This window comes from Lissotriton vulgaris, chromosome 10 (assembly GCF_964263255.1).
Source record: "Lissotriton vulgaris chromosome 10, aLisVul1.2, whole genome shotgun sequence".
NCBI lineage: Eukaryota > Metazoa > Chordata > Amphibia > Caudata > Salamandridae > Lissotriton > Lissotriton vulgaris.
Window position 1 is genome coordinate 16,932,728 of NC_141698.1, and position 15,140 is coordinate 16,947,867.

General features: G+C 50.3%; 1 long non-coding RNA gene across 1 annotated transcript in view; it reads left to right on the top strand.

The window, feature by feature from the left end:
• The window catches only part of LOC147684336 (uncharacterized), an 80,437-nt gene that overhangs the window by 38,765 nt on the left and 26,532 nt on the right, over positions 1 to 15,140 (top strand). Inside the window, exon 2 of the long non-coding RNA XR_015300735.1 lies at positions 5,842 to 5,892. This is a non-coding gene — a long non-coding RNA (uncharacterized LOC147684336). The remainder of the gene's footprint in view (positions 1 to 5,841; positions 5,893 to 15,140) is intronic.

The window sequence follows — 15,140 nt, forward strand, 5'->3', positions numbered from 1 at the left end:
ACTTATGGCGGCAGGTGTGCCACTGGCACGTCAAAGGCATGCCCGTCTCTGCCCGTCCGCGCCCGGACCATGCCCAGCGCCTTGGACTCTTGTTCTCAGACCATCCACCGCTGCAACTCAACACCAGACATCATACCTCCTGCCGCCAGGCACCGCCGAATGACACCCAGGGGCCTTTTTGCTGCCGGAACTGCAGCTACACCTTCACCTTCACACCACCCCCACCCACTCCACGACCGACAAATACCAGACCCAACCACCTCAACTACATCCTGCTGAACACACACTCACTCCACAAACACGCAGTGGAGATCTGTTTGACTCAGTCGACCCCAACATCGCCTTCCTCGCGAAAATGTTGATGTATTCCACCTCCACCCCAGACATCGCCACTGCCATCCAGGACGGCTACAAGATCGTTTGCAAGGACTGCAGCAACAACTAGGGGAAGGTATTGCCATTGAACACAAAAGCACCCTCTGCCTCACCACCCATGTGGATAACCACTCGACCACCATAGAGGATCTCCACTTCCAGGTCCAGACCAACCCGAGCACCACCCTCCGTGGCACCCTCATCTACAGAACCCCCAGACCTTGCACACCCTTTATCGATTCCATCATCGACTTCATCGCACCCCATGCTCTCGCCTCCATGGACTACATCCTCCTCAATGACCTCAACTTTCACCTGGACAACTCCAATGACAAAAACACTTTGTCTCTGCTGGAGAACCTCGCCACCTTCGGACTCAAACGCCTGGTCATCTCCCCAAGTCACTCAGCAGGACACACGCGAGATCCCATCTTCTCCGCCAGTGACAATATCACGTTCAGCCACACCAATGAGCTCCTGTGGACCAACTACCGCTGCATCCACATCTCCTTTACCAAACCCACCGTACACCACCACACCCACCGCTACCCTTGCAGAAGCTGGAACAAGGTCACAGAAGAACAGCTCACCACCTCCCTCAGCAAAACTACTCCACTCACATCCACTGACGCTCTGGCTCCCCTGAAGAAAGCCCCAGGCAAACAACACTCAAGAAAGCCAGCTAGTGCTCTCCCGCCCTACATACAACCAGGCACATCTGTAAATGGATCAAGGAGAGAAGAAGGAGCAGCAAGATCCCGGAAGAGCACTCAGCCTTCAAGACTGCTATCACCACACACCAACACCTCATTAGAACAAGAAAGAAAGCAGCCCTACAAGAAACGATCAACACCAACGCACTCAATGATAAAGAACTTTTTGCCGAGGTAAAATAGATCATAAGACTGAGCACAGAGACACCAGTCATCCCACCCTGCCAAGACCTCTGCAACAACCTTGTCACCTTCTTCCACTGCAAGATAAGGAGATATACAACAGCTTTGACAGCCTCAACAGCCAAGACCCACCCGCCCCACCGAAACCATCACGCCCAGTGACACCGGACCCCAACAGACCCTACTCAGCTGGACTCCCCTCACCACTGATAACACCCTCAAGATCATGAAGAGCATCCATTCCGGAGGACCCTTGAACCCCTGCCTACACCACATCTTCAACAGAAAGGCACCACCATCGCCCCCAACCTCTGTTGCACCATCAACTGCTCCATCAACTCTGCCACGTTCCCAGAAGACTAAAAACACGCAGAGATCAACCCCTGGCTGAAGAAACCCTCTGCCAACCCAACGTACCTCAAGAACTTCAGACCCATCTCTCTCCTCCTCTTCACACCCAAGGTCATCGAGAAGGCCATCAGCGCCCAACTTTCCGAGTTCATCGAAGTGAATCACACACTGGACCTCTCCCAATCCAAACTCCGAAGCAACCACAGCACCGACACCGCCCTCCTCGCCAACACAGAAGATGTCCGCACTCTCCTCAACCAAGGCAAAACCGCAGCCCTCATCCTCCCGGACCTCTCGGCAGCATTCAAAACCATCTCTCCCTGCACCCTATCCACGAGGCTGGCATCTGCGGCAAAGCCCTAGAATGGATCCCCTCCTTCCTCACTGGCCAAAAGGCTTAATTTGTAAAATATTAAGTGCCGGAGCTCAAAATTTTGCTCAGAAGCTGCCGCCAGCGCCACAAAAGGTTATGGTGCCAAATACCAAGGCTGGGTAGGTCTGAGCGCCTTTCCTGCATCTTCAACACACCACCAGACACTCACTGCCCCTCTATTTCACTGCTGCACATTCTTTGTCATGTCTGCTTCCCCCCTTTGTCACTGTTCCATCTTTCTCTTTGTCTTCATTTCCACCTTTCGTGTTTTTTTCTCTTTTGTTCTGGGTCAAAGTGTGATGAGGAAAAATAAGTGCTGGTGGCCCCACCTGCAACCACCGGCTCAAAGTAAGCCCCGGGTGAAACAGCACTATGCTACGAGAGAGCCAAGGGCAGTCCAGAGCGACAACCATGAGCCCAAGACTGATCCAGGTCTGCTGTGTAGAGCGTTTGCCTGTGGCGAAAATCCTCTTATCAACACTAGTGATTAGATATTCCACTTACAAGTCAAAATCCTCTGATCCAAAAAAGTGTGCTCTTAGCATCTCCCAAGCAGGTGGTGTTAGGGAGGGTGGACGGCCAGCGCTGCGAACGGTGACACAAAACTCTTTCATTGGAGACCAAGAAAAGTTTGGGGTAGTTTGCGGATGGAGGAGGCAGTGTGGAAAGGTTCTTGTGTGAATGTTTTCAACTTTGAAAGAGTCTTCAAATTCAGAAGGAACTCATCCTTCATAGAGACCAGCCTGCTACTGTCACTTAAGCACAAGCACAGAGATGCAGTCAGATGCTTCAAAGTGATACTCACCGCACACACAGGCGTAGATTGACCCGCAAGCGCGCGCACAGGCGCAGAGTGACCCGCAAGCGGGCGTGCACAGGCGCAGAGTGACCCGCAAGCGCACGCGCATAGGCGCAGAGTGACCCGCAAGTGCACGCGCACAGGTGCAGAGTGACCCGCGCGCGCGTACAGGCGCAGAGTGACCCGCGCGCGCCTACAGGCGCAGAGTGACCCGCAAGCGCGTGCGCACAGGCGCAGATTGACTCGTAAGCGCGTGCACGCACACACACAGTTCTACTTACAGATGGTGAATCCTAAAATAGCTTTCAAAACGTTTGGTCAGAAATCATGAATCTTAAATAACTGCTCTATAAGTGCATGAACGTTCTTAAAATATCGTATTGCAATGTTTCTAATTTTAATATACAGTGAAGTCATTTTATTTACAGTGTGACTCTGCCTGTAACATTTATTTTGAATAATCCGTTAAAACGGTGTGTATGAAAAAAAAAGATAAAGGAAAGGATTTAAAGAAAAATGTTCTTATGCTGCGCCGGTTTTCACTACGTTGAGGGGACATTCATCATACTAAAGACAAGCACCCGATTTCCCAAGACACGTCTGTTTCCGATAGTTGAATCTGGTTCTCGCGGCTCACTGGGGACTTGAAGCTGGCTTCGGGCATGGCTCACCGGAATGGACAAGCAGGTGAAGAAATGTATAATCCGGCCCTGTGAAATAAGTGCCAGTGCAGAGCACTGGAAACCACCGGCACAAATTAAGCACTGCTGGACAATCTCCGAGAGCTAGACTACCAGAGTTCAATCAATCAGGGAGTAGTAAGTGCGCTACTCACCCGTGAGAGTCTCACGGCGCTGGGGGAGGGAGGGTGATCGGCAGTTCCGTTCAGTCGAAGAGCCAGGTCTTGAGAGCCTTTCTGAAGGTGTTCAGGGAGGAGGCGCGTCTGATGTCGATCGGGAGCTCATGCCAGGTCTTAGGAGAAATGTAGGAGAAAGCTCTTCTCCCTGTTCTGGCTCTGCGTATGCGTGCGGTTTCGGCGAGGTTGGCGGATGGGAGGTTTTTCTTGGGTTCCACTCTGAACTCACAGAGGTCAGCTGCGGAGGGCCTCAGGGCTCCTGCATGAGTCATACTCTCTTCAACATCTACATGACCTCACTTGCAGCCATCGTCAGGAATAACGGACTCAACATCGTCTCCTGGACTGACAGCACCCAGCTGATCCTCTCCCTCGTAAACGAACCAACACTCGCCAAGAACAACTTCCACGATGGGATGAAGACTGTCATCACCTGGATGAAGAACAGCTGCCTCAAGCTCAACTCAGAGAAGACCAAAGTCCACATCATAAGCTGCACCCTCTCTACCTGGGATGACTCCTGGCGGACCGCAGCACTTGGACCCCCCCCACACCCACGAAACCTCAGCAGCATCCTGGACTCCTCGCTTACCATGAGCCACCAAATCAGTGCCGTCTCATCATCCTGTTCCCACACACTACGCCTGCTCTGAAAGATCTTCAAGTGGATCCCCACGAGTCCAGAAAGCTGGTCACCCACGCACTCTTCAGCAGCAGAATCGACTACGGCAACTCACCCTATGCCGTCATCACCCAGAAACTCCTCAAGAAACTGCAGAACATTTAGAACGCCTCCGCCAGACTTATCCTCAACATTCCCCACTGCAGCCACATCACCGGCTACCTGAGAGATCTCCACTTGCTCTAAGTCAGCAAAAGAGTCACCTTCAAACTCCTTAAACACACCTACCGAACCCCACATGACACAGGAGCTGCGTACTTTAATCACTGCCTCGCATTCCACACACAAACCCGAGACCTCCACTCCGCCCAACTGGACCTGGCTACCATCCCACGTATTCACAAGACCCCGGCTGGAGGAAGATCCTTCTCCTACCTCGCTGCGAAGACCTGGAACACCCCGCCCCTCCACCTCAGGCACTCACCATCGCTGTCTCAATCCAGGAAGGAGCTCAAGATGTGGCTTTTCAACAGTATATGAGCCCCTTCAACGGACGCGCAGTTATCCCCCCTCCTCCCACTGCAGCGCCTTGAAAACCTTACGGGTGAATACTCATGCGCTATAATCAATCTGATTGATTACTCATTGGTGGCATATGTCACAGCTGATGCGGACAGCTGTAGCGGATTTGATGACCTGGTATGTTGGACTGTGAGATTGATGTTTGTGGCTTTTCATCCCCTGGCAGGACTTGTGTGGCCCCTCCCATGTAAACATTGTTTTTCATGCCATATAATCTACCCAGGTTCTGGGGAATGCCGGGTTAACCCCTTACGTTACTCCTGTATCCTGCGCAAAGCTTGCTTCAGGAAGGATGGTCGCTGCAACTGGCATGAGGCGACTTTAAGCAGCACGACAGTCTCCGTCACTCACTCTGATCCTCTGTCTGTCTAAAGACAGCTTCAGGTTGGGCTGTCTTGTCTCTGCTTTGGAAAAGAGGACCCGGCAGCTACCATTTGCTGCGGGCGGCTTTGCTTTTAAAAAAGTGATTTCACCCAGGATCAAGAGGGCCCGGTCTGGAGGCCGTCTTTTTTCATATAATGCCTCCAAACTGTGGAATGCACTGCCAATCGACATTCGGGCTCAGCCTAATCTTCTATTGTTTCGTAAACTCTTGAAGACTTGGCTGTTCCCATAATTAATTGCCCCCCTCGATCCCATCTGTTCTATCACCAGCACTGGGACGCTCACGGGCAGCCATGCGCTCTATAAATCCGTAAACATAAACATAAACATAAACCCTGGTCATATTAACTTTTTTTTTTACTTGATGAGCCAAGTGGTGCCCGCCATCTTGAATCAGTAAAAAACAGCAAGAAATGGCACCAATGCCAGTCAGTAGGCATGACCTCCCGACACATGCCGGCGCCTGCTGAATGGATGTCATTCAATGCGGGAAGTTATTCCAAGAATCATTAGTTCAAGGATATGTATTTTATTTATCTTGTCTCAAATGAACAACACTTCTGATTCAATTAAATAGACTTTTTTTGGCTTCTTTGATTTTAGATTCCTCGAAGCTCCCATCCGCCACCACCTTCGACAGAAAGAACACTGCAGGTCAGTGAATATTCTGATTTTTGAATAATTTTCTCTTTTGTGGGGTTAGTTTATTGTGATGCCTAATTTCACTTGATTCTAAAGTGATGTTATTGAGTGATAGAAAACAAAAATACGCCGGAATAAGGGAACCTTTTCACCACAACGATTGAGCGGAGGTATTCATTCTCTCTACTCCAGCGCTTGTGCCTTATGTGCTTCCTGTGAACGTATAACCATATAAAGGGAGCAGGGAAAAAAAACAAAAGGAAAGAAAGACAAGTTTCCCCTCATGAGAGTGACCATTCGCACTTTGTCACCCCTTCCGATTAATCTTTCTTTCGCATAAACCCATTCTTCCCTCAGTTTAGTAAACGACCACACACCTGGTAAAGCCATGTTTCTGGAGTGTGGCGGGTTAATAGAGGTTGTCGAGGTGCCCCCCCCCTCCTCAAGAAGAACATAGCATGCACAGCAATACAATAAATACACAATACATGTTTTTTGGGAAACAGTTTGCTGCAGGTTTATTTCATACAAGGAGTCGGCCAACGTGGTGGGTTAACTGAGGGGCGATCCAAGGGCCGGCAGCGGTGACTGACCTAAGCTGCCCTGCCCGCCTGATGAGCCACACTGCACCATGGGCAACCCAATCAGTGCACCCATTTTGTGGGGATTATCCCCCTTACATACCATAGACCACCAGTCCATCCCTTTACTCACGCCTTTTTTAGGGGCGGAGCGTTCCAGGCAAGCCCCCGGTTGCTCAGGCTTACAACCGCCCGAAGGACTAGCTGGGTGCTTTCGCTTTTCTCCAGGGTCCTGCCGTAAAGACTCCTCGGGTTGTTTGGCTTCTGCACCCCTGTTGTGCTCCTGAAGAGGGTATCCCCATGTTCCATTCAGCCTCTGGATCACCCTGTAACTCCACCTGCAACACAAAATAACAAGATAACATGTTCGGGCCTTGACTGCGCACTCCAGCCAGCACGCCGGGTATGCGGTAAGAAGGGAGACGGCGTGACCAGGAGAAACCAAAAGGACAGCCAGATGGGCGGGGACAGGTATAAGTACCTCCCCTCCGCATGCCGGGAGTGACGCGGAGTCTGCACCAGACTTCAGGGACTCCCCAGGGTCCCCACAGCTAGACGGGGCATGTGCCTAATGTGGCACTAAGGTTGCCGCTGTTTTGAGCGGGCTCGCTGCGTGTGCCGCGGGCAGCCTCATTTCTCCGTCTCCCCGGTCAGTGATTTTCTCCAGGGTTCTTTGAGGTGTTTCTTCGTCCTGTTCTGTCTCCTCAGTCGGTAGAGGAATGTCGAGGTATTCTCTTGGCTTCTCGTGGGGATTTCTTCCTCGAGACTCGCAGATGATGTGCATTTCAAAACATCACTCTCCACTCGATATCCCCCTTCGGCGTCCCGGACTTCCTAATTTTGACTTTCCGTCTCGCGCATTCTCAGTATTGTTCCTGTCTGTCATTGGTCTGCCTGACTTCCTGCTTGACCGTACTCACACCTTCGATTCTGTCCCTTTAACTTCCCTGAGACCTCCTTCCAGCTGGACCGCCCCTGTCCCTTTAACTTCCCTGAGGCCTCCTTCCAGCTGGACCGCCCCTGTGCCTTTAACTTCCCTGAAGCCTCCTTCCAGCTGGACCGCCCCTGTCCCTTTAACCTCCCTGAGGCCTCCTTCCAGCTGGACCGCCCCTGTCCCTTTAACTTCCCTGAGACCTCCTTCCAGCTGGACCGCCCCTGTCCCTTTAACTTCCCTGAGGCCTCCTTCCAGCTGGACCGCCCCTGTCCCTTTAACTTCCCTGAGTCCTGCTTTAATGAGGACCGCCCCTGTCCCTTTAACTTCCCTGAGTCCTGCTTCAATGAGGACCGCCCCTGTCCCTTTAACTTCCCTGAGGCCTCCTTCCAGCTGGACCGCCCCTGTCCCTTTAACTTCCCTGAGGCCTCCTTCCAGCTGGACCGCCCCTGTCCCTTTAACTTCCCTGAAGCCTCCTTCCAGCTGGACCACCCCTGTCCCTTTAACTTCCCTGAGGCCTCCTTCCAGCTGGACCGCCCCTGTCCCTTTAACTTCCCTGAAGCCTCCTTTCAGCTGGACCGCCCCTGTCCCTTTAACTTCCCTGAGGCCTCCTTCCAGCTGGACCGCCCCTGTCCCTTTAACTTCCCTGAAGCCTCCTTCCAGCTGGACCGCCCCAGTCCCTTTAACTTCCCTGAGGCCTCCTTCAATGAGGACCGCCCCTGTCCCTTTAACTTCCCTGAGGCCTCCTTCCAGCTGGACCGCCCCTGTCCCTTTAACTTCCCTGAGGCCTCCTTCCAGCTGGACCGCCCCTGTCCCTTTAACTTCCCTGAAGCCTCCTTCCAGCTGGACCGCCCCTGTCCCTTTAACTTCCCTGAGGCCTCCTTCCAGCTGGACCGCCCCTGTCCCTTTAACGTCCCTGAGACCTCCTTCCAGCTGGACCGCCCCTGTCCCTTTAACTTCCCTGAGGCCTCCTTCCAGCTGGACCGCCCCTGTCCCTTTAACTTCCCTGAGGCCTCCTTCCAGCTGGACTGCCCCTGTCCATATAACTTCCCTGAGGCCTCCTTCCAGCTGGACCGCCCCTGTCCCTTTAACTTCCCTGAGGCCTCCTTCCAGCTGGACCGCCCCTGTCCCTTTACCTTCCCTGAGGCCTCCTTCCAGCTGAACCGCCCCTGTCCCTTTAACTTCCCTGAGGCCTCCTTCCAGCTGGACCGCCCCTGTCCCTTTAACTTCCCTGAGGCCTCCTTCCAGCTGGACCGCCCCTGTCCCTTTAACTTCCCTGAGGCCTCCTTCCAGCTGGACCGCCCCTGTCCCTTTAACTTCCCTGAGGCCTCCTTCCAGCTGGACCGCCCCTGTCCCTTTAACTTCCCTGAGGCCTCCTTCCAGCTGGACCGCCCCTGTCCCTTTATCTTCCCTGAGGCCTCCTTCCAGCTGTACTGTCTCTGTCCCTTTGCCCTGTCTGAGGATTGCTTCAAGAAGGACTGCCTCTACGACTTTGCCCCGTCTTAGGCCTGCTTCAAGGAAGATTGCCTTTGTCCCTTTAACCTGTCTTCTTAGGCCGGTTCAGGCAGGAGTTTCTCTGTCCCTTTACCCCATCTGAGGCCTGCTTCAAGGAGGAATGTCTCTGTCCCTTTACCCTGTCTGGGGCCTGCTTCAAACAGGACTGTCTCTGTCCCTTTACTCTGTCTGAGGCCTGCTTCAAGGAGGAATGTCGCTGTCCCTTTACCCTGTCTGGGGCCTGCTTCAAGGAGGAATGTCTCTGTCCCTTTACCCTGTCTGAGGCCTGCTTCAAGGAGGAATGTCTCTGTCCCTTTACTCTGTCTGAGGCCTGCCTCGTGGAGGAATGTCTCTGTCCCTTTACCTTGTATGGGGCCTGCTTCAAGGAGGAATGTCTCTGTCCCTTTACCCTGTCTGAGGCCTGCTTCAAGGAGGAATGTCTCTGTCCCTTTACCCTGACTGAGGCCTGCTTCAAGGAGGAATGTCTCTGTCCCTTTACTCTGTCTGAGGCCTGCTTCAAGGAGGAATGTCTCTGTCCCTTTACCCTGTCTGGGGCCTGCTTCAAGGAGGAATGTCTCTGTCCCTTTACTCTGTCTGAGGCCTGCTTCAAGGAGGAATGTCTCTGTCCCTTTACCCTGTCTGGGGCCTGTCTCATGGAGAAATGTCTCTGTCCCTTTACCCTGTCTGAGGCCTGCTTCAAGGAGGAATGTCTCTGTCCATTTACTCTGTCTGAGGCCTGCTTCAAGGAGGAATGTCTCTGTCCCTTTACCCTGTCTGGGGCCTGTCTCATGGAGAAATGTCTCTGTCCCTTTACCCTGTCTGAGGCCTGCTTCAAGGAGGAATGTCTCTGTCCCTTTACCCTGACTGAGGCCTGCTTCAAGGAGGAATGTCTCCGTCCCTTTACCCTGTCTGGGGCCTGCTTCAAGGAGGAATGTCTCTGTCCCTTTACTCTGTCTGCGGCCTGCTTCAAGGAGGAATGTCTCTGTCCCTTTACCCTGTCTGGGGACTGTCTCATGGAGGAATGTCTCTGTCCCTTTACCCTGTCCGAGGCCTGCTTCAAGGAGGAATGTCTCTGTCCCTTTACTCTGTCTGAGGCCTGCTTCAAGGAGGAATGTCTCTGTCCCTTTACCTTGTATGGGGCCTGCTTCAAGGAGGAATGTCTCTGTCCCTTTACCCTGTCTGAGGCCTGCTTCAAGGAGGAATGTCTCTGTCCCTTTACCCTGACTGAGGCCTGCTTCAAGGAGGAATGTCTCTGTCCCTTTACCCTGACTGAGGCCTGCTTCAAGGAGGAATGTCTCTGTCCCTTTACCCTGTCTGAGGCCTGCTTCAAGGAGGAATGTCTCTGTCCCTTTACCCTGTCTGGGGCCTGCTTCATGGAGGAATGCCTCTGTCCCTTTACCCTGTCTGAGGCCTGTCTCATGGAGGAATGAATGTCTCTGTCCCTTTACCCTGTCTGGGGCCTGCTTCAAGGAGGAATGTCTCTGTCCCTTTACTCTGTCTGGGGCCTGCTTCAAGGAGGAATGTCTCTGTCCCTTTACTCTGTCTGAGGCCTGCTTCAAGGAGGAATGTCTCTGTCCCTTTACCCTGTCTGGGGCATGCTTCAGGCAGGACTGCCCTGTCCTTTTACCCTGTCTGGGGCCTGCTTCAAGCAGGACTGTCTCTGTCCCTTTACACGTAGGACAATCTCTTTCTCTCTACTCTTCCCAGACTCTCTCTCTCTGTCTCAGTCGCTGTTTCAAGTCTTAAGACAGTTTCAAGCAGGCCCATTACTGTACTTACTCAGATAAAAGCTGGCTTCAAAGCACTAGAGACGAGTCTTTTCTCCACTGACCAGCTGGACCTGAATACAATGTACGTCTCCAAAGAAGATACATTTGGAACTGGACTCCAGTGTACCCGACCCTGTGGTCCAGGGAGGGGTTTTTAACAGCGGCTCGTACCGTAACCCTGTAGTGGTAACTTTTTTTAGGTCGAGCCTGGGCAGAGCATGAGCTGCTCTGCGAGGCATGCTGTATTGAGGCATGTCATAGAAGCTCCGCCCATTTCCCACCTGTCTTTTCAATTGGCTCCTGTTACTGTCCTTTCAAAATCGTTGCTTTTCATTTGTGAATAGGCTTAGTAGTCCCTCCTTGGTACTGCCTTGTCTGCATTTGTAACCTCCCATGAGGACTGGACTTTTAACTTGTGTTGTTACACGGTCTGAGTTATGTAGTTGGTGAGCACTATTTTCTTTAGTGATCTTTCCCTATTCCACCCACGACATCGCAGCACGGCGCTCGCTTTTATATTATTAGTAATGTATTTATTTAAATAACAGTGTGGTCCACTTTAAATATAGCGGCCGCGCTTATTTAATTATTTAATTTACGGTGGAGTCCGCTTTCACTTTATCGGCCATGATTATTTAATTATTTCATTAACAGCGCGGGCCGCTTTCACTTTAGCGGCCGTGCTACAAAAGCTTTCTTAATAAAAAAAAAGTTTCACTTTGGGTGAAGGGCCCCATACGCGCGTTCACTTTAATGTTGGCCGCGCCCCTGTCAGTAACCTTAATATGACGAGCAGCGCCTAAAGAAAGGGGCGTGGCCGCCATTAACGTGGTCTCGCATTTGCGAGGGATAGAGCTATTGGCATTAGAAATAACAATGTCTTTTATATATGCGTTGCTTTTTAAAACGCATAAATAAAAGGCATTAGGCCCGATTAACAAAAGTAATCTGAGGAAAAATGCTAAGTTTAGGACGCCCATTTAAGAGTATTAAAGTTAGGACTTTGTCTGTTAATCTTAAATTTTGGCCAAAACTTAAGGTGAACTGAGACAAAATCCTAACATTAGTACTCCTAAATGCCTTCTGTGAATACAGAAACTTTTAAAGTTAAGATTTTGTCTCCGATTACTTTTGTGAATCGTCCCCCTGTCAATGCCAATAACTTAAACGCTCGCAAATGCGAGACCTATTGCATTGCAAATGCTTGTTATTATTCACCTTTAGGTCACACATGTTTCTGGACATAGGCCCCCCACTTTAGTGCACCCCTAGGATGTACAGCAAGGAAAGGCCCTCATTGTAGGGTGGGGTTTGGGGGGTGGGGGGTCCCCGTTACTGTTCACAGTGATAGCGTCAAACCCGTGACCCCAGATGCTGCTACGCACAGATGTTCTTTCAAGATGTGGGGCCCGATTCACAGAACTAACTTAAGACAAAATCCTAAACTTACTACTTTTGGTATTCACAGAAGTTAGGATTTTGTCTTAAGACAGACTTAAGACATACTTAAGACAAAATCCTAACTTAAGTCTGACTTAAGTCTGTCTTAAGACAAACTTAAGATAAAATCTTAACTTCTGTGAATACCAAAAGTAGTAAGTTTAGGATTTTGTCTTAAGTTAGTTCTGTGAATCGGGCCCGTGGTTTTTATTCTTAGCAGGTTGTTTTGATAAAAGGAAAGCACGTTGTTTCCACACAGCAGAAGGGGGGGGGGGGGGGGGGGGCAGGAGTAGGCATTTCGAGATTATCATTTACTTGGGAAATTAATTTTAAAAAATTGCTTGCTATTTCAATTTAGCAGGAAACCAATGTGTTCTTTGTGCCATAAATTCGCTTCTTATTGTCTCTCTTGGGACCCGGTGAGGCTCTGCCTCTGACAGGTGCTGCGGGCTTCGCTGCCTCTGAGGCACTCACTTGTGAAGGTTTTACACAACCGGTTCTGGTGTGAACTAACACCTGCACTTCTTCCAGTTTATTGTGCCGAATTTGTTTGGGTCTGGGTCTGGTGGCTCAGTGGACTAAGGCGTCTACTGCAGGGGCCTGTGTTTGACTTCATGGTCACAGGTTCAAATCCCGGCGGGTCCACTCAGCCTTTCAACCATCTGAGGTCGATAAAATGAGCATCATTGAGTTGGGTAACAAACATCTGTTATTCAGCGCCAAGAGACCTCATTGGGGTGAACGTGTGCTTTACAAATACACGTTATGTTTGGACGTAGAGTGTCCAGGACAAGAGTCCATCCAGCCACAGCATCAATGAAACACGTCCACAAAATCGAGGCCTTATAAACGCCCAGTGCGTGTCCGGATGCGGTCCATGGGAATATTGTGCCACCTTCACTGCGTGTCCTGGATAATGTTCACACAATATCCTCTCTGGGTGTAGAGTTTCTATTATTGACCCCAATGGGGCTATGTTTTTATAGATGAGATTTACGAAACAATATGTTTGTTAGATAGTTTCTGGTACCACAACATCACGGTAGCTTCAGGAGGCCAGTGAGAGATTCTGGCCTCAGTACAACCCTTCCATCTGCTTTTGACAACATTACATCAGCTTGGAGGGGCCACTAAGGGATTCTGGATTCACTACAGCCATGTCATCTGCTTTTCAAAACATCACAGTAGCTTCAGGGGCCAGTAAGGGGTCCTGGCTTCACAGCAACTATTTCATCTTTCTTTTTAAAGATACCTGACGTCGGAAACAGAGGCCTAATGCTCACGTGACTAGACTTGGTGACCAGCATGGGCCCATATTTTATGGAGTGCATACATAGCGCATCGGTGTCTTGGTGCCGCCAAGAGGCGCTGTGACCTCCTTGTCGGTAGGACAGAGCCGGCATGTAGTGTGCTCCCTAGAACCTGCGTCCTGTGTGAAGTGACGGGTGTCATGCGTGAAGTGACGGGTGTCATGCGTGAAGTGACGGGTGTCATGCGTGAAGTGACGGGTGTCATGCATGAGGGCTCGAGGGGTGCTCTAGTCTGGTCGCTGCTCACAGTCATGTCTGTGCAGTGCTTTAAATGCGAAAAAATAAGTGCAGGTACTCATTGAAATGAGCTAGAGGTGTAGTGCGGGGCTAGGGGCGGGGCTAAAGGCAAAACACGATGATACTTCATGACTTCCATATTAGTTGCAGCACACACCACAACACATGAAAAATGTGTTTATATAAACAAAGCAGGTTAACTCATTACACAAAATGAAAGAGAAATGCGATAATATGTTAACATTTCCTTTTTTTGCAATAGATGCACCTTCTTAATGCCAGACTGTTAATTGCTGTTATTTGGCACAAAACCATATATTTTTCAGCACATGAGTAGGAAAAAACTGAAAATACCCCCACGTCGCACCAAAGCACTTATGGCTCCAAGCAAATGAAGCAAGTCATCATGACCCTCCTCAGAAGATATCTCTTGTCTCTTCCATAGATCTATCCATTCATCCTTTCATCCCTCCATGTACCTGCTGATGTCAACCATTTACCCTTTACATTCTGTCGTCTATTCTGTCTTTCATCCATCATTCAGTTTTTCACCATTCCGTCTGTCCACCCTTCATATCCAAACCTATCCATCCATCCAACTCAAAACCTATCCATTCATCCTTTCACTCATCCATCTCTTTATCACCCTTTCGCTCATTCATCAATCCTTTCACTTATCGTCCATCAACCCTTTCACTCCTTTATTGCATCTGCCCTTTCATTTCATCCACCCTTTCCCTCAATCCCTCCTTTCACTCATCCATCCTCCCTCCCTTTCAATCATCCTCCCTTCCTTTCATTCATCCATCCAATATTTTACTTATCCACCCATCATCCGCCCTTTTATCCAATCATCCACCCTCTTTCACCCAGCAATCCTTGCTTTCACTCATCCATCCATCATGCAAGAGATGGACCCCTGTGAGTGACGGAGGAAGTGGGGTCTGCAATGCGGTGTGTTGGCACCCCGTCCAGGGCCTCCAGATCACAGCCCATGTCAATGCTTGCAAGTGACGCCGTACAGGAGTGCAGTAAACTGGCTTCTACAGGCACAGCTTCTCCACTCAGAGTCAGAAATACCAATCCTGTTGTATTTTTTAACATTTCATTTCCGTTCTGCTGTCTGCCATTCTTGAAAGTTTTCGAAAGTGCTTGCTGCAGAAGTGAAGGTGTTAAGAATTGAAAACCTTTCAGCTACATAACCCGTGCATTGATCAGTGACTTTCACTTATGAGTCATTCATAACATTGCGCTAATGTCTCATTATTTCTATGTGTGTGTAAAGCCTTTTTGCAGCTTACACGAATGTCTGTGTCATATTTAGAATCTTCGCAAACGTTCAGGAATTGTCTCAATATTTAATGCAATCAAAATTGTTCTGCATAAGAACCGTTTCTCTGTGAAGCACCTCTGGCTCTTGTTTAACATTTACACTATTGATACAACGTTTATTGCCTCATCAGGATCTCCATGAAAGTTGTGACTGGTATCAGTCTCT